A 22,051-nucleotide genomic window follows, 5' to 3' on the forward strand; every position below is an offset into this window, starting at 1 on the left:
ATTTTGACCAGAAGAGGGAGTTAGTCAAATTTATGATGGAAAATTTTTATGTAATATGTAAAAGAACTATCTTGTAGTAAGTGTAGAAATAGACCATTCATGAAATTTCATGAAACTTTAAGGAGATTTCAAAGTATTAATAGCTAATGGTAAAAAATAAAATAAATAAAAATACCCTTTAATATGTGGAGACTTCTGTGGAAGATGGGAAATTAAATTAGAACCACTAAAACCCAGTTTGCACAAATTGAACTTAAAACAGAATGAAAAAGACTAAAATCCAAAAATATAATATAAATTTTTAAAATATTAATGTGTTGTCTTCAACTTTTAATCTGAAAGGTTATTGTTGCTTTAGTCTAAGATCATTGTCCCACTTGAGATCTTAAGGGTAATTTAACGATTTTATTCTTTTTATAATCTTCTGGTAGTTATCACCTTATTGTGCAAAAAAAAGTGCTTTTTGTTAAAATTAATATTTTTTCAGACTGACGGCAAATAACTACATGGCTGAAGCATTTTTTACATTATTATTATTTTAGAAAGTTTGTTTTCGGTCCCCTTACAGATAAATATTCACCTCTGTTACTTGGCCTTTTAAGAGCCTTTTTGATCCAATATTAATGCAAATTACATTGTCATGTTTTGTGACTTTTCCACACTTATCACTCAGCTATAGCCTAGATTCACAGATATATATATATTTTTTTAATCGCTAATAGATTTGCAGCTAACCTATGGCTCCAGCCATGGTCAGTTGCCTTCAGTATCATTGATGTATGCATTGTGCTGATAAGTACTGTGGTTCATTTTCCTCTTGGGTAAGCACAGTTAAAAAAAATAAGGGGGGGTGGGGGGGTGGGGGGAGAGAGGGAGAGAAACTCTCAGACTAATAATTACCTTAGCCTGAGATAGGGATGGCAAAACACGCTTGATTGCTTTCTAACCTTCAGTACTGTGTAATGAAATATGGCTGCTTTGGGACAAAAAATGTGTAATAGCTTCTGTCTTTTTAGTGTTATTTCTCTGAATTCCTCAAAACTGCATTTTATTCAGCATTATCAGTGTGATAATGTTTTAATTAAGGGGCAAATCTTGGTCTAATTATTACTTATTTCCCCACATCAAAAGGGCTCTGCCCAATATTCTCAGTGTCATAATTTCATATTACATTTTAATTTGTTAGCTCATCAGTGTGAACTGAGTATCCTAATATGTAAAAAATCATTCATCATGACTCAGTGATCTAACAAATCTTGTTGAGAGGTGAAGTGGTTAGCAAAAAGAAATAAGATTTCAACATTATGGAACATATTATGAAATATATTTTGTATGCAAGAGTACTTGTATCACATAAGAATACAGGAAAGACAGTTCTTCTGACACATGTTTTTCTGTATCACATATAATTTTTTCTGTTTCTTCATCTGAAAAGGAGAAAAAAATAACAAAACATTTAATTCCTTGTTAGAAAGATTTTACTTCAGCAGTCGTGGTTAGTGTTGTACGACAAGTAGATTTTGTGATTTTATTACATACTGATTATGAAGACCCAAGGTAGACCCGGCCAGACAAATGGATAAACTCAGAAACTGTGTGTATCTCAAACTCCTCCAAGAAATGTCTACCTGTATATCTGCATGTATATATTGGCAGTGATAGGTTAGCAGTTGGACTCAATGATCTTCAGGGTCTTTTCCAACCTTAATGATTCTGTGATTCTATGATTCTATGTTTAGATAGTTTATGTTGTTAGTACCACATAATTCCTTTGTATAGAGCTAAAAAAGTAAAAAAGGGAAAAGAATCAACCAAACTGGAGAAATGTATTGATATGTAGCTGATTAAAACTAAGAAGAGATTTGAATATAGTCATGCTTCTTTTAACACAATTTGGTTTTTAGAAAAACCACACCTATTCTTTCCTTATCTCGCTACAAAATTCGCGTAGGTATCTCTAAATTCCATCTGCTATTGGGGTTTTGCTGTATTATAAGCATTTTCTACATCGTGTCATGTGTTGACATCACAAGTAACTCACAGTTACTTTTATGGTTTGCTTCATCTGCAGATGTTCTTAGAGTATATACAACAGAGCATTTGAGAAACAGCATCATTCTGGAAATGTTATTTCCAGAGCTGTCCAAGCAATGAGATCTTGAAGTGAATATCCCATCCCTTTGTGTTTCATTTTTATTTTCATTATCTGCAAATGTAAAGTTGGCTTTGTTTACTTTAAGATTTACAAGTAAACTGGGTTACAATAGCATTTTACAAACACAGTGTTAACGTTAGCGTTTGGGTTTGGACCAAGCTTTTGAAGTGAATCTTCTGACTCTCTCCACTTACCAGGCTTTGGTTTACTTTGTGTCCTCGGTCTGCAAGCTGGATGACTTCCAGATAAAACTGAAGTGGAAAATCTGCTTCAGGAGTGCACACAATATGTCCCAACTGTTAGTGGGCATTCACTGTTGAGCAATAGGCAGGAGTTAATCTCATTTGAAAACCTTGAATCCCATATAGTTTGACAGTTGGGTCCCAGCGTGGACTGGAGACTACCTCAGTGGCTTTTAATACGCGGGTGTTTTACCAGTTTTCAGTGACTGAATTTAAATTTTGAATACTGAATCTGACTCTTAAGTCTTGCTTCAGGTCCCACATATATTTGTGTGGAGAGCTAAGCAGTGAAATTTACAAACACCATACTGAGAAACTATCCGTAGCTGGACTATAAATAATGATAAGGACAAATGGATTTTTTACACCAGATTTTCTGAAGTGTTTCAATATGTTTCCAACTAATGTACACGAGCACTTTTTCAATTCTTTGCTCTGAACTCTCTTCCAAAAACTCCTGAGACCTTTCTCCTAGCTAGGGTGATTCCTTTATACCAACACATAACTATGACAGTCACACTCCAGCTACATCTAGGTAGAGAATATTCACTTGTGATATGATAAAGCTGCCCCAGTTCTTTATTTCTTCTAATGGAATTCAAAAGCACATCTGGTTTGTTTTCAGTAGGAGGAGAAAAGTAGGAGATGTTGACAGCTGTGGACTAAAATTATGCCCAGCGTTCCCTACACGAAGTGTTCAATTTTGCACAGAATTAAAAAAACAAACAAACAAACAAAAAAAACCCCCAGTTCTATACACTCAAAGCAGAAAGGTGGAGTGGTTGTGATTCCCTAGCCTACTGCTTATGTTGGTGGATAGAAACCCTGATTTTCAGGAACTCTCTGAATCTTTCTGTCACACAGGGCATCTGGCTCTTTCCTAATCTAGCTGAAATTTTTTCTGAAAAGTTCTACCTTCCCACAGCATCTATTTTTTCTGATACAGATTGTAGTTTAAAAGTCTCAAAGTTATAAGGTTCATCTCATTAAATACTGAAATGGAAGCCCCTCCCGAGTGAAATGTGGCAGCTGTTAAACAGTGAACAGCAGTACTGCACAAGAGCTCAGGACAGTGAAAAAGAACGTTGTATCTAATTGAAACTGCAGGAGAATTGTTAGTAGACAGAATGCAATTATCCAAACTGGAAAGTGTCCAAAACACTAGGATTAATGTACATGCCTTTTCCTGTTTCTTAATGTTGTGGGAGAGGGAAAATGAGACTGTTACTGCACTACATTAATGTGTAAATCATTAGAATTCCACTTATTTGTTTCAAACCAAAAGAAAATCCTCTTTGGAAGAAAGTCTACTACATTATAGGATCAGAATAAAGCTAACTCAGCAGGAAGTGTCATCATTTACCTCCTTTGGCAGTTGTCCTTCTGGGTCTTATAAGTTGTGTTCTGCACGAGCCCTGAACTTAAAGTCAGTGTGCTGGTTCAGAAGCACAACATCTCTTAAAGAGTGGCTTTACAGAACGATGTAACGTGAAAAGCAAGCATTGGTAAGAAAGTACTCCTTTCCTTGCAGCATGATGTTATTACATGGTGGTGTTTGGGTATTTTGGCTGCACTTTTATCCCCTTGCCATTTACTCGTGTCGTCACTTGTATGCTTGCTGAAGCAAGCTTTTTGGTCAGTCCTTTGCTGCATGCTCCTTCAAGTAAAAAAGTTTCTTAATGGATTTTCTTTTTTAATTCATTAACTTAAAGAATTACCTTTATTTCAGCTGCAAGGGGTTCTTCCCTGACCTTCATTTATGCTGTGTCAAACAATACAAACTTCCTATCGCACTGATATTAACAATAGGTCAAGATTCATTCAGGCTGAGAAAAGGCATCCCTTGAAACTTATCACCTTCAATCTGCAGTTCAGCAGCAAGTAAAGCATTTTCAGCTAAGATATGGTCTAGAAAATTCCATTTCCTTTAGAGGACTGAGACTGCTGCTTCCTCAGAATGAAATAACACTAAAACTAGGAACAAGAAAGATAACTGTGGAGTGGGAAAAGCTTCCCAGAAGAGTTACAAATAGAAAGTCCAAACTAGTTGATGAGATAATTCCTGTCAAGTTATTCAGGGTTAATGGAAAAACAGTAATGTAAATAAGCCACATTATAACAAACACAATTACAAAAAATGGCCATGCTTTCAGATTAAGATTTAGATTAAGACATTAAATAGTTACATAGCTGTTCTACTAAAGCTGAGAGACTGCAGAGACACAGAAAACCTAAATGATTAAGACTCTGGAAAGAAGGCGCAGAGGAGAGGAGGATGAAATTAAAGCTTTCAGTGAGCTTTTTTTGAGAGAACACAGTGACATAAACAAAAGGACATGACTAACAGAAATGTTTGAGGTAGTTGGCATATCTCTAAATGTACAGAAAATGGTAAAACTTAAAGGAAGATTAGAATGTTTACACACTGGTCATTGCCATCACATTCTTTTTTCTGTTAAGTTTTAGTACTAATAAACAACCTTCCCTTAGGTAGAGTTGACTATTTATTGGGGACACCTTCCAGAAGATCTAAAAGTGAGATGGAACCTGAGATTAAAATAGGTAGTACCTGGGGATATTGATGCTAGTCCTATGCTAAAAGTCAGTGTGTTGTGCAGATCTTCTTGGAGACATGTGATGACCTGAGGTCAAGACTTGAAAACAGAGGTGCTTAAAGGTTTGAAGTGATGCTGTGAAGGTGGCTGAGTCAATATATCAGAAGTTATAAATGAGTTTACCATGGCAAAAGGTAGAGGACAAATCACATAACTTGAATTTATTGAGTGGATGGACAGTGGTCTCTCTAAGAGTGTTGTGTATGTTCTTGCTGAGACTATACAGTAGGTTTACATAAAGGAAAAACATAAAATAAACTTAATAGCAAAAAAAATAATAAAGCAGTTGCATATATATTAGTATGATATCTGTAGAAAATTCCTCCTTTAGTATTCTATGTTACTTGTCTCACACAGAAAACACCTTCTTTGGTAAAAATTAAAAAGAAATCAAAGACAAGTATTACCTTTCCATCCATGTAATGCCATAGTGGTCTATCACATTAATGTCAGTGTTGCAGGCTGATAGTATGGTACATTTTCCATTTTATCACTCACAGGTGTAATTCTAACTAATAAAAACTAATGTTAATTAGTAAATGTGACTAATACAGGCCATTTACACAGATTTTGACCCCCTTCCCGTATCAGAGGTTCTGATACTCTTCTACGAACTAATATGAATCAGTCTGGGCATAATTCTGACACTGTTGTCACTGTGCATTAATATAACTACTCTCTTTGGCAGTAGCAGAGTCCTGCAGTGATTTTGAAAGGATAATGTTAAGGCATGCTTTTAGGAATATGATGTAATGTGCATATGATGAAGAGCTATTGCATTTATTAGGTCATTATCAGTTTAATTATTAAGAATACTTCTATATCACATGTATAAGAGCAGAATGGGAGTCACGTATAGCATGATCATGCAAAAAGAAAAATTACAATTTCTTTAAGAATAACTTTTCTGGACTTGAAACATTCACTGTTGCTTACATTTTCTGCCTCTTTATCGTTAAGAAACTCTTCACAAGCTGTAAGAAGAGTAAATAACCTCAGTGATTTTGGCCAAATCTGCATGTTCCGGTGGCCTTACTCACCTCTGGACTCTCAAATTTGAGGCCTATGTGCTCAAAGTTATGCTGAAATAGCAAAACAGGATTAAATTTCTGGAAAATTCTACTAAGGAACATAGTGAATAGAAATACTAATAACTTTTTTATGGACCTGACAATAATGGGAAATGCTGCAATTAGACAATGAACAATTGTTCAATGTTGCTGAAATAGAAGACAAGGAATTAAAACTGTCCTTGGAGTTAAAATCAAGACTATCATGGCTATTTTTTTGTGCCTATAAACTTATTTCAGCGTATTGCAAAGACTTCCCAGAGGTTTCCTCTTTTTATAAGAGTAAAAATGGAGAACAGCCAGTATTTTATCCACCTTTCTTATTCTGATACAAAACTGAAGTTGTAATACCTTTGACTGAATGTTAATTATTTGTGTTAGATAATAGGTAGTTAAGTAGGAAGAAAAAGATCATGCATCTTCTGTGCTACCAAAGATCTATTAATATTTAAAAATTATCATTTAGTGGTAACATATGAAGAGGATTTTGGAGATTAACATGCTGTGACTAGAAGCGATTCATTTCAGTCCTAATTCTACATCCAGCTAGACAATATTTAAGAAATCAAATTTGGTCTCCTGTGTACTGTGTTATGTGTTATGTAAGAAAAGTCACTTACACAGATTTAAAGTTAACTGTGATACAATGAGGTTTTCTGGATGGTATCCCAAGAAAGCATTTTGAATATATTTTCCTCCTTTTTTCCCCTGTTGTGAATTAATAATGTGTTTATGGACCCATGTCTTGGAGAATGCTTTTCTGTTTATTTTTTTTTATATGGTGTTTATTTTATCTGTTGATACCACTTCTTGCTTTTTCAATGTGTGTATTTACCTATAATTGACAAGCCGTTGCAACAAATTAGGTATCCCCTAGCTAGCTGGCCTTTGCAAAGAAGATCCCTGAAGGCAATTAACAAATGGAAACACTGCACGTTGTCTTAGCTTAGAATTCCTAATAAATCAATATGAGGCAAATATTCATACATTAAAAGTTAAATACTTTAAGTCTTTTGACAGTAATTCAGTGTATTTTCAAGAGAGGTTTAATTTTGGTATTAATTTTTTTCTTTCCATTTCATCACTGTTTGTCTCAGATAGTAAATATTTCATACTACTGACTGACACTTCACAGTTGGAACAACTAAGTATACAACACTCAGATCTAGTTTAGAGGCCTCCAGCTGCAAATTTATTAAGAAATATCATTCCATAAATAAAGCTAATGTTTATTCAGTGGCTTTATATCCATGGAAGCAATATTCACACACACATCATCAGAACTGCAGTAGCTAAGACCATAAGTCTGCCATCAGTCCTAGTCCCAAAAGAAGGATCAGATGCTCTTGATTAAGATGCCTCCATAATAAATCTCAGAATAGCTGTTGATGTCATTAACATCTGTATAGCCATGGCAACACTGCCTTAATTTTGAACTCTGAGATAAGGCTTGCAGACCGTATTTTCAAAAGAATTAGCATACTTGGAAAAGCACCTGAACACCTAACCTACACAGGTGCTTTTAGAAATCACATTGATGAGAGTTAGATGATTAAGTGTTTTGGCAAATCTATATCTATCTTTAACATATTGAAATACCTTTCGAAAATCTTAGGGCTTAGGCAGCTTTAACAGCATGATCAAGAAAAGGCATAAGACAGACCCAGACAAAACTATGCCTGGGGACAACAATACACTGTCCAGAATAGCTTTTTCCTTTTCTGCTATAAACATCATGAGCATACAATAAGTGAGGACTAGGCCTCAGAGTTCAGAGCATGTCAAGTCTGCTATTTAAAGAAAATATTTTTCCTTACCACAAATACAATGATCGTCCAAAATACTGAGAGCTTTGAAGAACAAAGCTGCTATGCCTTTTTTTCTGATTCCATACATCATGAAAGCAGCAGAAGTATGAATTAGCTCGATCACAGTTCCATGCTTGAGCAAATGAAGCAGATGGAAATATTATCTTCTGTTCAGGTGTGAAGTGGGTGAACAGTAACCCTCAGCCTTCATTCACAAAGCTCCCCAAAAGTCAAGCAGGTGAGGTTTAAATTAATGAATCAGAGGTTGCCATAAACCATTTGAAAGCACTGTAAAAGGTTAAAATATTTTTGTCCATTGGTAGAGACTATATTAATGGAAATGTATATTTCTCTGCTGAAATAGGTATTGTCTTAAAATATCAGACTTTTATGAGCAAACCATGTCACTTTACCATTTCTGTGTGAAATCTTGTAATTTCTGTGCTTACTTTTATCCTTGTAACACATCAACTTCAGTGACCTTGCTTTCATTTGATACTAACGTAAAAAAGGTAAGAAGGAATTAATTCACACAGATCAAATATCACACAGGTCATTCAGTTACTGCCAAAAAACCTGTTTGCTTTCTTATTATTATCAATAAAATCTCAAAACACATCTTTGATCTCTGTGTAGGTTCAGTGCATAGGTCTTTTCATTTGTTTGTTTCTGTCACTGTTCTTGATACTATTTCTGGAATTCTTGTAGACATTAGTCCTTCAAGTAAAACATAATTCATCTTCAGGTCTAGGAAAACTGATGTGGAGGAGAGGAGGTTGGACTGTTATTGGAGGCCGATTAGTATCTGGAAGGACTATTGTCCAATAGCTCTGATTTTAAATGATAAAGCAACACAATAAAAAAGTTGGTATTCTGAGGAATGTGTTAGGAAGGGTGGCAGAAGGGAGTAAAAGTTTAATGAGGAAACATGTCATTTAGCTGCCAAATAGACATCACCTTGGAAAGGTGCGACCCTAGGATGTTACCAGTTTGTCTGCATTAAAAAATAAGTGATTGGTACTCTATTACACATTTATTACCCTGAGAATGGCATCCAGAAGTTAGGTACTTGTCAGGTGAAAGAAACTCCTCCCTTGTCCTAATTTGTTTTTTTAAGATGCTACGAATTAGACACTTTGAAATAGTCCTGTGTGGTTTCACTGATCCTTAGAGTCTTAACTTAAAAGAAGTGCATGGGTCATTGAACCTAAAAAATTCAGTAGCCTTTCCTTTCACTTCAAAGATATGCCGACCCCCCCCAACCTCAGTTAAAGAATTCATACAGAATATGATGTATTCTTTCTCATGCCCTCCATATAGATATTGTTCCGTAAACCCCTCTTAAAACATTTCAGCAAAATCTGACAAGTGACAAGATCAGTCACTGCTCTTAAGGGTGAGCTGTAGTTCAAAAGGAGGAAAGTAATAATTTACTTTAAGGTCACTGCTAGTTAGAACTTTAACCTTGCAAAGTTTAGAAGTGTGAATAACTCATAAGAGTATAAATCAGCTTCTCAAGTAAATTAATTCAAAACCTAACTAACATGAACATAGACTGAAATAAATTTTTGCATTTTGAGCCTTTGGTTAGATCTCATTATTTTTTGTTTGTTTGTTTTCTTGCTAGCTTTTGTTGGGAGTTTTGGTGGAGGAACTGGAATGGTCAGTAACTCTTTAGGCCAACAGCTGCATGTGTAGAGCAGTAACAAGCAGTGTAGTCAGTCATGTCATGAACTGACCATACGTTATTACTGATATAAGTCCTAATTGCAATATTTACTTTTATCTGTTTTCTGCCCTCTTGTCCATATTACCAATAATACTTTTGAAAAATCCTGCTCCCAGATCAGTTTCAAGTATTCATTATTTATACAGTCAAATTGTTTAAGAAAGGTTTCTTCTTCTGTACCCATAAAGTGAAATACCTTTCCTGGAAGCAGTCAATCTTTTCCTGTTTGGACATTTAAGATTCAGCATTTCTAATTATTACAGGGCTAAACCTAAGATCTTTATGCACTGGTATGGTAAATTTGGCCTCGTAATAATATCTGTTGTTATTCTTAGACTTACAGTCCTTAAAATTTCACACTTATAACAACCTTCTTTTCTTCTGAATAGAAGCATTTGGAACACTTATGCAAACATTGCATATATAGGTTTCATGTTAGGGGGGTGTATATACCTGTACTAACAGAAAAAGTGGTGAGGAAAATTGATGAATAGAGCTTTTGAACATTTCTTTCTTCAATGTACGGAGATCTTAAGTTGTGCACATTAGAAATGTTAGTATAGATATTACACGTGGTCAAATCACTTGTGAACAAAGTGCCAATTCTCAAATAAATCTTTTCAAGCTTTCATCCTTTGTTATGAAATATTGCAGAAGTCTGCAATGGCATATCAAAATTCTACATACGACTAGGTTTGTTGCAACAATGTCAAGGGCTTAGATGTAGGAACATTGAAGTGAATGTTGGTAGTCTACCCTGGTTATTATTACATAATTATTATTACTTGCGCCTTACTTTCCCAAAAATAAGCACATAAAACCTGAGACACCTTATAATATTTAATAGAATGGGTTTTGCAGCCTTGCAAACAGTGTATTTAAGTGCTTTACATTATAGAGTTTTTATCTGAGCTGATCTTTAAATGTCATTAAAATGACATTTAAATGCAAACTGATTCAAGTCTGAAAAAATGTTTCAAGAATTGCAAAAGTATATATTTGGTAATGGTGACCAATAGTACAAATATTGAATTCTGCATTATTTTAGAGTTTCACTTATGACATAATTTAAAAATTCAATTATGAAAATTTAAAATTAAATAAATTTAAAATGTTCTCTGATATGATTTGAAATTCATAGTAAGACTTGAAGAAAATTCAGAAACATCAGATACATTTAGAAAGAGGAAAGAGAGAACTGCAGAAATGCATTTCTACTTTTATTGCTAATTGTTTATTTTGGGTATGTGCCTAGCATCACAACATTTAAGTCGCAATTCTTTCTGACTATTCCTATCAACAAACATAAATCTGTGTATGCATAAAACCATGTTATTTGACAATGACTGTTACCACCAGTAATATCAAATGCTTAAAAGTTTTTTTCTTTTTCTTTTCAGATCTCTATCCTGAGGCAAAACAACAGGATGTGCCTTGGAGAAGAGTAAGTTAAAAAATTCCTTGTCCTTGATATTTTTTAAATTATAATAATACCTGGATACTGTATCTAAAATTTCAATGAAATTAGCCCATTATCCATTAATTTTAAAAATAGTAGGCCACTTCCACTGAGTCCTACACTGTTTATTCAGACTTGACCTTGATTTCAGCAGGAGCTTTGCCTGAGTAACATTCTTCTGAGTAACATGAATTTAAACATTAACAGTTTTAGGGAATTAGTATCACATATTTAAGCACCTGTTTCTTATGAAATCCTACAATTTTATGAATAGAGAAACATCCTAGGTGATTTTGTTGCTTTAGGTAACGTTCCTCTAGAAAAGATACCCCAAGGAAGATGATCTATTCTTACAAACAAAGTAATAAAGACCGTGATGTCTTTTCTTTGATGTACATCTTCCAAATGTAAAGAACACACGTAAAATTATTTTTATGTGCTTAGATACCTATTAATCACTGAGCTTTCTCCTTTATCTGTGCCTGGAATGTCTATCTTCTCTGTAGCGCTTGGAAAGTTACTTTTTATTGTAAAAAAAATCACATAAGGCTAATATACAGTTCATGTCTCTCAAATAGTGTACTTGATAAGCTTTAAAACTGAAGCATTTTTCACATCCACATTATGTATTGTTTTACTTTATCCCAATAGCAGCAGGTTCAAATGCCAGTGACTCAATGACATAGCTTGTGCAGTAATGAATATCTGTTAACTGCTTGGTACTGAGGGAATGACTAGCAAAGTTTTTGCTATGTCAAGTCTCTGCTGAGTCAAGAAGTTGTCATCCTGTTTTTCAGCAGCAAAATTAGTGCAATGTAAGTAATATTGATTTCCAAGTGGTATGATGTTACATTACAATGCCGGATGTTAACCTTAATTTCTATTTGTTAAAGATACTGCAAAGTGTGTTTGAGTGGAAAATGTAAAGTTACTATTAACCTGCAGTTATGAAAGAGAACACAAGCACACTTGGAATGTTACCTTTGGTTTGGTGATTTTAGGACTTGGATTTTAGACCAAAGACTAACACCAGTCCCTAAAGAAACGGAGGTTCTCTAGCCAGGAAAATTAATCTTGTTTCACTGCACACAAAAAAAAGATGCAGTGGTTGGAAGATAGGAGCAATACTGGGAGTAGATCATCTGTGCCTGGCTCCTGGGAGAATATTTCATGTTTCCTTTCCCCAAATATAAAAGCAATCTCTTACAGCCACTGAAATCACTTGAGGTATATCTTCAATCCATTTCAATTGTCACAGTTCCATTCCATTCAGCAGAGTGGTATTAATTTTCATCACCTCACTGCTTGAACATAAATCTTTATTACCTCAATTAATGAGTTTCATTTTTCCCTTCCTTTGATGTGCTTTGTGAGAATATACTATTATTCCAGTCACATTTGCAGGGCACTCTAAGAGACATTTGGCATAAACCCTTCCGTTTTGGAGTTATGCTGCTTTCAGGCCTACTGAGAAATTGATATCATACTCAATTCAGGAACGCCTTTTTGCTCTGAAGCTATTCTTTACTATTCACAGTTTTGTCCTGATAATGCCTCAAGATATTTTCACTAGGCAGGCAGAGATAGAGTTCTAATGGCAGGACGCAAGCCGAGGAAGGCAAAATGCAGTTTTCTTTCCTTAAAGTTAATATGTTGCAAACATGAGATAATTCATAAGCAAAGTCTGAACCACACATTTAGGTTTTAGAAGGATATGTGAGTGTTATGTGCTAAAACCAATATTTTGATTCAAAATACCTATGCCTTACTACATTTTACCCATTACAGATATATTCTACAGTTGCATTCACAGAATCATAGAATAAAACTATAGAATCATTTAGGTTGGAAAAGACCCTTAAGATGATAGAGTCCAACTGTAAACCTAACAGTGTCAAGTCCACCACCAAACCATGTCCCTAAGCATCATGTCTACTGCTACTGGCAGGTAAAAATAGGTTCATTAATTTGCAGATTACTCTTTAATGCTAGAAGAGGTGTTATTAAGAAGGAACATGTTTTAACACAAAATTCAGATTACAGAGTTAATCTAAAGTTATGTCAACAGAAGTCATATGATAATCTTTGCAAAAGTGTTGTCCATCAGGTTAATCCTGGACTGCACTTGCTTAAATGCAAAGCACCTTAACAAAACAAAAATGTTTTAATTAAGAGTCTTTAAACAGTCTTTAAACTTAGCAAGGATGGTTAAAAAGAAAAAAAATATCAGCTTTAGAATACGGGAGAACAGGATGGTACATTCTTTAAAAAACAAAACCATGTGTTTTTTCTGAAAAAGTATAAGAATGGGGGAGCTGAAATTTAGTTTTTAACTGATCCTGCTCTGTCCTGTCAAATGACAAATATTTAACGCCTACTTTGAACATTTGCTGTATCAGTCAGGCTAATATGAAACTCCATTAAAACTTGATCAACAGATAATATATATAACTGAAAAATTTCTAAGCAATAGTGTCTGGAAGCAGGAAGAGTTTTAATTTTAAAATTATTTTGTTGATTGTTTTAAATGGCTTCAGGTTTCAAATTTTTTGGACACAGGACATTTTCTAAGTGTTGGTCTATTCAAAAGCTTATCCCCCTTATGATAATGACAAAAGGTATTCTTTGTTATAACAAAACCAATCTAGATCTCTAAAAATATTTTTCAGTTCTGTCTTTCTGCACACAGCAGAAGGTTTTCTAATATTCTGTTAATAAATTTCTGGATTCTTTTATTATTTCATATATTGTGTGTTCTTTAATTAAATAGAATTTGTTAACATTTTTAATCCTTTTTATTTATTACAGCCAAATTAGTACTAATACAATTATCAACAGATAATTGTAAACAAACAAAAAGTGGTATTTTGCCTCTGTCAGAGATAAACATTTTGCATTATGCAATACAAATAACAATATTATTTTCCTGCAGTGCAGATTTTGCCTGCTCATTCTGATATTGTGTATCAGGCAGCCAAATTAGTTTTCTTCTTTTCCAGCCTCAGTGTTTCTATATGTTCACTCATAAATTACTTCTAAGTAGATTACTTCGCCAGCCTTGTATTCTAGGGAAGACTTTTTTCAAACACTTAACTCTGTGTGTGATTTGAAACTTGATCTCAAGGAAAAAGAGAGAGGCCACTAATCAAATATTTAAAAAAAATCTGAAATAATCTTCTCTACCTTATAATCATAATGTCAGGAAGTTCAATATTTCTGCTCAAACAAAAAGCCTGGTAGACATATTTACCAAAGGCCTTATGATGTTTGCAGTCGACTTTGCAGAAGACAACATTTATTAAACCTTTACAATGTCTGGCAGGTGCCATGCATTCTCCTGGGGATTAGTGTTATTCAGATATTGTCTTTCATTTGAACTTCAAACCCTTTTCCTTTTTTTAGAGACAGCTTTTTAATAGGATTTGGAAATTAAAACCTTTTTATTTGTGTCATTATAATACCCACTACGAATTTACGCTTGGGAGATAAATGCCAATAAAGCTAAAAGCTATTGCAATTTTTAAGAGGGAAAAAAAGAGGGGAAGAGGTATAAATGTAGTTTGAATCATTCAAAAAACTAAAGCATGACCTGTGATATGTTCTTCTTCCTTTTTTTTTTTTTTTAATGAATAAAGCAGAGACAGGTATTTCCCAGTATTTCCATCTTTCAATATCTAGTCCCAGTATTTCCATCTTTCAATATCTAGTCCCACAGAGACTTTATTGTGTTATAAGGAGACAAAATATTGTGTTTAGTAAGATTTAGTCTTAGCAACAAAAATTGGTTAAGAATTCAATTTTTAATGTGAAAAATAAGATCTGAAGAAGAGGACCTTAACAGATTTTGCTTCTTTAAACCCTCACATGTAGACGAAAAATGTAGGTTCCAGCTTTCTGGAGTCTAGATTTCTAGTGTAGGTAAATTTGGGCAAAACACAGGTAATTTAGGAACTAAAACAAAATGGTGCTCAGAAAGAAGATGATTAGACAGTTGCTTACAAATTCTCTTTCATTTTGTGCTTTTTGTATTTAGAGAATATGTTTAATTCCATAGTATACCTTAAAGTAAGCTCAATGTAAAATTAAAATGGAAATAAATATCTTTAAAACATCAGTAACAGAATTCAGGCTGCCAAAAGATACCTACTGTTTTGGGAAACAGGATGATATATCGTTTTACTTTTTTTCCTAGTTTCTAAAAGGAAAGGTTTCCAAGGATCTTCCTTCCATCCTCTCTGGTTTACTATATCTCTCTTGGGGGATGAATGAAGAGAAGGCCATCAAAGAGTCCTACTTTTGTTTTCCTGGAACTGATAAGAATCTCCTCAGACTTCTGTAAGAGCTGAATGGAAGTGTGTCCACCTTTTTGCTTGTTTGCCTTTTACACTAGAAATGCTCAGTAAACAAAACTCCTGTCCTTTCAGCAAGGTTTTTATGTGTTTTCTGCTGAGCTATAGGCCTCCAGTTCAGTCCCATAAATATCCACACTGCTAAAGTTTCCAGCTACCTCAGTCTCACCAAGCAGCCCACTATAACACTGTGCCTTGTGGATTTCTCTGTGCTAGTGCAGGTTCTGACTGCTTCTGGTTCAGGGTCCTAAGAACACTGTTATCATTGATTGCAAGCATTGCTGCCAAAGAAACTGGAGTACAACTCCAAGGTGAAAAATAAACAGTGTGATAAAATCTGTTTTCACAATAGCATTTTTGGTTGCTTAGGGATAGCACTGGGCTATAAGTTTTGTTTGCCTTTATTGGGCATAGTGGAGGGAAAGGGTGGAAAAAGGGTGTGAGCAGTTATGCTGGGATTTCTGAAGAAATGGTAAAATAACCTCAGGGCTTGCTGGCACATACAGCCATGTTAGTGGAGAATAAGAAAACAAAAAAGGAGGCAGACTCTGAAAAAGGAGAAAAGTGAAATAAGAAAGAACCAGAAAAGTGAGGAAATCGTGAAGAAACTTGTACTATCAGATTCACACCACCCACAGATGCAAAATTCCACAAACACTTGTCACATTTGCGTATATTCAACACCTGGAAAGTTTTCCAAGAAATTTTTGGAAATTTGACTTTTGTCAAAATATTTATGTCTTAAGTTGGTCCCCACAGGTTTCCAGCTCATTCTTAGATCTTTCCTGATACAGAGAAATGTGTTTTTAGACTGAGTAACTGAGGTTTAATCAACATTTTGCTATGTGTGTTTTAAATTTTGTTGGTTGTGAAATGTGCAACTTAGCAATATTTATTTTATTGTTGTGTAAAAAATGTTATGTGACCTAGAATTCTAAAAACTCTTGGATAACAGCCAGACAGAAAGTTAACAGTTTCTCTATGTGGCACCTTTAAACAAAAACAAATGAACAAAAGAAAAAAAAAAAAGAAAAAGAAAAGGTTACTAAAAAGAAAGGTGACTCTTATTTAAGAATTTTATAAGTAACCTAAAACTTTTTTATACCTCTGTAAAGTTGTTTAATATTTCAGATGCTTTCTTCCCAAAGCAAGGTGGAGTGGTTGTTTCAACTTTGAATTTTTGACTTATTATAACAAAAACCAGATATTAACAAACATTCTGCAGATATGATTATTATGTGATCACTCAACACAATGACTTCTTACCAATGTAAATAATAATTTTAAAACAAATTCTTTTTTAGTTTAACAAGTTTTGTTTAGCTTTCTCCAAAAACAAATCTGAAAGACTATCTAGAAGAACTGGAAGAAAAGTATATTTTTGTTTTATATTTCTCTCTTTAATCCTTTTCCAAATGTAGACAGATACCAGAGTTTCTAACCTGATGGATACTATTTCATACAGTTGTACGAAAAACAGAATGGTTTTTTCATTGCTTTATCTCAGTGCACTTTCACAGAGGTAACTGTGGATTGTTAATCAGTGCTCTACAGCTGGAACTAGTTGTCTGACAGTGAAGATAGGGAGCTGTAGTTTGAAAAGAACTAAGAGGAAGTAAAAACCCCTAACTGAAAAACTTCCTCACAGACTTACTAGTAGAACCTGATTTTATTGAAAAATCAGTGTATTTTTAATGTAAATGCATTATTTGCCTCTCATGAAGTGCTTTGGTTTTCCTTTTAAATTTCTATTCAACTTTTATGAAATATGTTTTGTCATTCTAGCTATACTAACGATGCATCATGACTTTCCTGCATTTTAAAGGGTTGTACTAATACCCACCTCACCCAAAAAACTTGCCATCTTGTTAAAAATTTATAATTTTTACTGTCATCAAGGACAAGGTGGAGGTCTTTAAAAGTAAGGAGGAGAGAAAAACCAACATAAGGCCAAATGCAAAGGTACATATTTTGAGGTTTTCTCTACCAAAACTAATTGACACCCATATTTAAAGAATAAACTGCTATTGTGCTAGATATTATACAAATTTAGAAAAGCAATAACTCCTAATTTGCATTGTCATGATTTTAAGTACTAATTCAGAACAGCGTTATAGGGCAACCCCAGTTCTGCAGTTCCCTCTATACTACAAAAGCCCACGTGAAATTACGGTTATTACAGTGTTGGTTTACTCCTTTTATAGTCTACAGATGCTTAGAAAACTTTGAAGATATAAATACAGGAGAGAGTTTTTGCCTGGAAGCTCACTAGAAAATACGTAAATAAGAGATGGTGTAATGAAATGTGAACATTGAAATCTCTTCCTTATAGAAACTGCTAATGTAATGGAAGATATTCTTCAGTTTGGGTATACATTCTTCTTTAACTCAAAGAGAGAGTTTTCCCATTTCTGACACCAATTTAGAGTGTAAGTTCCTCCTGAAATATTATCTTCCCTTTTGATCTGTTCAACAATGAAGAACAGTGAAAGTGACTAAGTAGAAGAGAATCCATAGTTTATTTCTTTCTCTTTCCCATGTTACATAATCTTATATTGGTGAGGAAATTCAAAGAGAAAGAGGGTATATAACATATACTAGAATATATACTCTTTCTGATCATTTTCCTACATGCAGTATTATTACGTTAACCACTCATCTCCTGCATGAAACCTTTTCAGATGCATTTTAAAAGAGTAATTTTACAGAATCCAGGGAATTTCTCTTATCTGTCATAACAGAAATGTTTTCAAAGGATGCTGTGTAATTAAGCATGAACTCCCCTGCCTGAGCAGCAATCCTAAATCAAATTGTGTTTTTCCAGGTGTTTCTCCAAACACTTTAGAATATTTCCAAGCGTACCCTCTTACAACTAATATTGCACTGACTCGTCTGGTGTTTACTGGTCTTCATCTTTTATTTTTCTTTTTCTTCTAATGATAGCTGTGTTCTAGCAGATTTACTTTTCAGAAGTTTATGCTAAATATAATGGTGGAATTCAGGTGTACAAACCTGAGACAGGGCCAAATTCAGAGGAAAATTGGGAAAGATTTAATAAGTCCACTTATTTCAACATGAACATTAGAGGGTTCTTTTCCACTGTTTTTCTGCAGAATTGTCTATAAGGTCAGCAATACATTAACCTGAAATTTACACTTTCTTACATGTTTTCTGATTTAGCTCTTTAAGTTTGAGTGAAGGATAGTACATAAAATTTATATCCAAAAGAATTCAATTTTTAGAGTTCTAAGCCAAAATGAAAAATAAAAAAGGTGAAAATGGACTTTGTTGATTATATTATTCACTCAGTGAACACTTCTGAACAAAAAATGTCCATTTACCATAAGCGGTGTGAAATTGTTTTGAATTATGCAAGGCTGAACCTGTTGCAGGGTATCGAACATGAAAATTCCCTTAATGACTCAAAGGCCCAAGAGCTGAAACATTAGATTTCCCAAAGCAATGAAGGAAATCTTTTAGTTGATGTAATATGTGATATTTTCTCAAAAAGTCTGAATATAAAGAATTTTCATAGGACAATAATAAGCAAACTATGTGAATAACTCTGGGGATAAAAAGAAAAGTGTTAGAGGTAGCATTAAACTACACAGCATTTTGCTTCTTATTCATAATGGATCTAATGGTAAAAATACAGTAGAATTGAATATCAAGGACAATATAACACACTGGGCAGTTTTCACAAAAAAGAGATACTTGCATTAAATTTGTAGTATTAGGAATAAGTTTTATCATGATGTATCAAATTTTTTGTTGAATATTTCAGTACAAAGCACCATATTTATCTAAGCCTGTGCAGAAGAACAAAACAAAACAAATTTGACTAAATATTATTTAGGAAAAAATACACAGCATTAGTATTTTTACAATACAATTTTATAAATTTGTTTCAAAGGAAATAAATGACAGATTGTATCTTTTTATGTTTGCATAGTTTATACTACAAAGTTTAAACCTTCTGTTTTATTGAAATGAGCAATTAATCATTTTGGTGTTTGCACATGACTGTCAGAAGTTATTAAAGCCTTTTGTTTCTACAAAAGTTAAAAACATGAGCAGGCAAGAAGACAGAAAGTTTTCTGGAGTGTCTAGAATGGAAAGTATGGTCTGGATTTAAATATTGCCTTAAAAGATACATATTTTATTCTTAAATATCATACTTGTATACAATATTACCTCTAATAGTGTTCTAAGATTTCTGATGTCTTATTTTCATATGTTGTGTTCTGTCGCTATGCTGCTGTACCAGTTTGTCCTGTTTCTTAAGTTATGTGCAGTGAACACTGAAAAAATCAGAAGTAGTTGTTCTCCCAGAAAATATATAATACATACAGAATGCTGCTAATGTATCAAACAATTGTCAGTAGTTTAGATTTCTTCCTGTACTAAACCATTTAGGACCTCTGTTTCTTATAGGTTGCATAGATTCTAAGAAATTTACTTCCTTAGGTTAAATATTTTACATTTTTTCCCTTAGTTTTTTGACTCTGATTTGGAATTAGAAATTAGACTTCTTTATTCTCTGGTTTGTTATTAATTTACACTCATACTGGACAACCTATTGTAGTGGAGAGATATCCAGTCTAAATCTAAAAGTCTTAGTCAGGGTAGCAGAACAAGATGCAAGATGGAGGAGTCATGAGCTTCCTGTGGCTTGCCTTTCAGACATACTTTTAGAATTGACCTTGGTTTAGACCATTTCATTTTCATAGGTTTCTTTGATATGAGAAAAGCCTTGCTGTTCCACTTTAAAATAATAATAATAAAAAAATAAACTAAAAAATTACCTATTCTTGTAATTGCTTTGCAATTGTCTTTACAAATTTTAATAAATTTTAGTGGTTATAATTTATTAGCCCAGCTTGAGTACATACATATTGTTGGTCAAGTTCTTTGGTAGTGAAGATAGTAGTCCAAATCTTTTAGCCCAGTTTTCTTGTAGGAAGCCTACTCAAAATTAATAGATAGACACTTCAGTGACTAAGAAATAACACTGTTAAGAAGGAAGCAGGCAGGAGCCCTTTTTACCCATCAGTCAGTTTGAAGACTCACTTCAAAGACACTATAGGGTTAGAACCATTTATGCCAACACACAGAAGTAGCCACTCAGAAGCTAAGAGGAGACGTATCTTTGATTAACCCTTGCTTCCTCCTTCGGAATAACACTCCTGGAAGGAAGATGAGGAGGGTCAATTGTCCAAAGACCATTTACATGTAAAGCAGCAGCTTACTTCCAGCTTGATGTTAGTCAAGAACAATAAACTACAAAGATCTATTCCACCTAGATTCTTTTCTATCAGTTGTGCATGCAAACACACGTACTGGCATGGAGGCAATGCCAGAGTTAGAGTTAATGTGTCTAGTTAGTGCTTATGTATTAAGCATTGGTGATGGAAAAAGAATATGCATGCCGTCAGAAGCTATCCCATTAACCACTGCTATTGAAGTTCAGCATGTGATCAGTTTTGACATATCTTCACCTACTATCACAAGGGGCTGAGGTTTCTTTTATTTGTCCCCCAATCAAACTGATCTTATCACATACATTTGCCCTTGCTTATTGAGGCACTACTGTGGTGTAGCCTCTTCTACCTGTGGGGCAAGAATATTCACTTACTGAAAAGAAATCTTGACACCAAACCACAGCAAAACCCTGATATTTCTAGTTGTTTATAATGCAGTAAAATACACATTTCCTCAATCACATAGGGAGTTTGACACAAACAGCTTGTTCCTGTCCCAGGTAGCTATTATAATGACGTTTTGTAACTGTTTTCCTAAAGTATATAAAGCAGAGGTGGTATTTTGGTTGTTTTGACAGGTGACCAGTTATTTAAGTTCCTACAATGCCTACACAGCCTGTATTCATCAGACATAGTAAAGAATTAATCTAAAGGGAAAAGGAAAGAGGATGAGAAACAATCACCTGCTGCAGTTGAACTATCAAGACAGCTGTATAATTCACCAGTTGTTAGCCTGTTTGGCATACTCTTACCTTTTGGATTAGGAAGCTACATGGTGATATTCTACATGAGAAATGATAACAATAAATTTTTTAAAATACAATCTTCCCAGTGTTCCACTTTCATCTCACCAGCAGCTCCTGTGCCTCAGCTGTAAAGATTCAGTTGCTTGTGTATCAGTCTGTAATGACCCATCTTTAGAGCACAAAAAACACCCTCTCTCCTTTGTCTTTGTTTTTAATTAGGCATTTAAAAAAATTAAAGTCATCTTGCGGTGAGTTAAAAAACAAAAAGGTAAAACCCCTGCCAAACCAAAAACACACACACAAAAAGAATCACAAAAGCTATTGAGTTGACACAAGTGAAGATAAAGTAACCAGCTGGAAGGGAGCTGGAAAAAAGCTGCTAAAACCAAAAATGAGTCATTCATCTCTCATATTGGATCTACTTCCTGTAGGAAAGGACACGCAAATATGGTCGTACACTACCTTAATTACAGAAATTCTTGCAGAAGGTGTCCCTATTATGTTTAAGGAAGCCTTCTCAAGGAAAACACAAGACAATCATATATTTAAAATAATTTTCCATTGTCTTGATAAAAGAGACAGTGTTGTTCACTGTGTTGTGTTATCTACTTCAGTCT

General features: G+C 34.1%; 1 long non-coding RNA gene across 1 annotated transcript in view; it reads left to right on the plus strand.

Annotated features, from left to right (window-relative positions):
* LOC142050161 (uncharacterized) overlaps nt 1-22,051 on the plus strand; it is a 589,738-nt gene that overhangs the window by 422,368 nt on the left and 145,319 nt on the right. Inside the window, exon 5 of the long non-coding RNA XR_012657935.1 lies at nt 11,020-11,063. This is a non-coding gene — a long non-coding RNA (uncharacterized LOC142050161). The remainder of the gene's footprint in view (nt 1-11,019; nt 11,064-22,051) is intronic.

The sequence above is a fragment of the Phalacrocorax aristotelis genome, chromosome Z (assembly GCF_949628215.1).
Source record: "Phalacrocorax aristotelis chromosome Z, bGulAri2.1, whole genome shotgun sequence".
NCBI classification, from domain to species: domain Eukaryota; kingdom Metazoa; phylum Chordata; class Aves; order Suliformes; family Phalacrocoracidae; genus Phalacrocorax; species Phalacrocorax aristotelis.